This window comes from Grammomys surdaster, unplaced genomic scaffold, assembly GCF_004785775.1.
Source record: "Grammomys surdaster isolate TR1022 unplaced genomic scaffold, NIH_TR_1.0 166, whole genome shotgun sequence".
Taxonomy (NCBI): domain Eukaryota; kingdom Metazoa; phylum Chordata; class Mammalia; order Rodentia; family Muridae; genus Grammomys; species Grammomys surdaster.
This window is the reverse complement of record NW_021604614.1, coordinates 13,866,702-13,869,648: the sequence shown is the minus strand read 5'-3', so window position 1 is coordinate 13,869,648 and position 2,947 is coordinate 13,866,702.

The following is a 2,947-nucleotide window of genomic DNA, read 5'->3' as shown; positions in this document are numbered from 1 at the left end:
ACACACACACACACACACACACACACACACACACACACACACACACACAGGAAAGAGAGAGAGAGTGAGAGATAGACAGACAGACAGACAGACAGACAGACAGACAGAGACAGAGGGGAGAGAGCGACCTTCGAGTGCCCATGCTTAAGACCAGTGCCTTGAAAATGATGTAAACACCTGGCAGCAGTTGGCCTGTGGAGCCCACGGGGGCCAGAGGAGAGAAGCTGTCCTGCTGAGCCTCCGCCCTAGGCTATGCAAACAGAAGACCTAGTCCTCATCTATCACCTTAGAAGCTAAACAACTTCCTCCGACAGCTTTGAGGAGCATAAATCAGGAGCTGTAGCTTCTAAGAAAGCTTGCTCACAGCCTCCGGTTCTACCATCCTGTCCTCACAGAGCAGGGGGCTAAGTCACAGTCACAGATCATGCGTGCGCACATACAGCTGGTCAGCTTCTCCGAGTCTCTGTCCTCACTCATCCGTGGGTCAGTGCTATGCCTAACTCACAGGACCAGGAGTTCAAGGTCAACCTGGGCTATGTAGTGAGTTTGAGGCCAGCCTGTCTCAAAAACATAAGTTGAAAACAAGACAACAGAACAAAGAGAGAATTCACGAGGTGTGCTCTCTTCGGTATTTGGTGAGTGTCGTGGCTACATGGTCATCATCTCAGGGCCTGGAGGCCATCGTCAGACAAGAAAAAGCAGCAGCTCTCCTCATACCCACCCAGTGAGAAGGCCGTGGGCCAGGACTTCAGCGGTTCACAATGCCCAAGCCTTCTTTCCCTTGCTGTCTCCGGCTAACTAGTGCCAGGCCTGCCCACTCCTGCCAAACTTTGTGGCCTCCAGCTTATTTGAATTCTCAAAAAGCAGCCCAGTGGATACTTGGAGCTGCTGGGGGAGAGACAAATCCAAGCCTGCCTGGATGGCAGTACAACACTGTCAGTCAGTTTAGATTCTAAGGGAGCCTGGAGCTGCGTTCCCACAGAGAGATGCTTCTGCAGGCAGGCTGGGGAGTTGGCTTTTGTTAAAGGCTCTTTCCTCTCATATATACTCATATCTGAACGTGTCACAAGCAAGCGTGGCTCCCCAACAGGTTCAGACACGATGGCTTTCCCGCTGTAAGATGAGGGGACACCATCGCTTTCACTAGGATGGCATTGTGTTCCACTTGGGGAATGAGATCTGGGGTGACGAACAGGCACAGAAATGGCAGGTACCTGCCTGGTGTGGCAATGCCAGGAACGACCTGTGGCATGTGGCGCAGGAGCCAGGCAGGATGGGAGAGGCGGCTCTCAGTACAGTGACCTTTGTCCTGTTTGTTCTTGGAGAGGGCTGGCCCTGTTAGCACAGCCCTCTTCTCCCAGTGTCTGCCTGAGGCTCTTGGCTGCTCAAATGTTCTCTGGGCCTGAGGCGAGAGCCTAACTTTGGTGGGTGATAAGTGGGGGAGCTTTCAGGCAGTTAGGAGACTGTGGAGCCTCTGGGGTGACACAGCAGGCACTAGCCTAGGTGTTGTGTGTGCTCCTGCCCCCTCCCCTTCCCCTTCCCTTTGGCTCTTTGCCAGCTGGAGGCTTATCATTAACTAGACATCTAGGCAACCCTTGCCAACCTGGACACTCTGTCACTGGGAGGAGGGAGGGCTACGGGGACCCCGAGTCTGCTCTGCACAGCATTCTCCTGTCTTCCAGTGACTGTCCTCTTTTAGCCTTGCTCATTGCCAAGGAAGTGGTTAAGGGTCCTGGCAAGGCTGCCTGGGTCTCTGGCTCTTGGAGTTGGACACAGACATGGTGCTGATGCCTGTCTGATGGAGAGGTGGGGTACTCTGGCTCTCTCCCTGCCTAGCTTTTTCCCTGAGCCTGTTTTCCCTTCTTCTTACTTTTTTTTTTTTTTTTTTTACTTTACACTTTACATCTGCTCACTGCCCTGCTCTCCTGGTCACCCTCACCCACAGTCTCCACGCCCCGTCTTCTATTCTGAGCCGGTGGGACCCTCTTCCTTACTAATTCTGAGTGAAGCCATCAGGGCCTCAGACACACTGAGCCAGGCAGACCATTCCTCTTGGGACAAGGCTGAAGGCTTTCTCTGTCCAAAGCCAAGCCTGGGTTCCCATCCCTTTCGTATCAGGGAGGACTCTGCCTCTGCCAGCTCCTGTCCCACTGGCAAGAAGAGTTCTAGAGGGTCAAAGAGTATCTTTCCCTTTCACGAATAATCAAGTGCAGCCCATGGGCTGGAGGACTTGGGTGTATTAATAGCAGATGTTTTGTTTTCCTACTCTGGTGCTTGTCCCTGCGTTTGCACAGACGATAAGAGTACACACAGTGTTCTCCGCCAGGCACCCTTCTGCCCTCCCCCAGGAGAGGCAAGCTGGGGGCGCGCGTTCCTCTGTTTAAAGCCATCGCTGATGTACAAACCCTGAGAAAATAGACTGAAAAGTTTATATTCGGTCTCTCTTGACTACTGTTGCTGCTCAGCAAAGAAACTCTATATTGTTTTAAAGCCTCCAGGCAAATGGGTTGCAAGGCAACCTTCAAACAATAGAAAATACCCCAAACTAAAAATAAAAAGCATGGAGACCTGAGAAGTGTGGTGGCGCTCTGGTGAAGTTGCTCTGTGGGAAAGGCAAAGGGGAAGGCTGTCACACCAGCATGTGGCCACTGGTGCCCTTGCTGTCTGCGTCTCCTATACTCCAGGCACACAGGGACCCCCTTCTTCCTATGCCTGGACTCTCTGTCCTTCCAGTGCCCACAGCCCCCAAACTCAGATGCTTCTCTGTTCTAGGGAAACTTCCTAAGACCAACAGTCTGTGTACTTGTCCTTTGACTCTTGCCATAAAATAATCTCCCATGCCCAAGAAGTCCCTCGGAGGCCTGAGAAGGAAGCTAGGCACAGGGACACACAGCAGAGATTTTGGGAACGTGCCCTAGGAGGGTCACTACGGTGAGGCTGCCCTGGA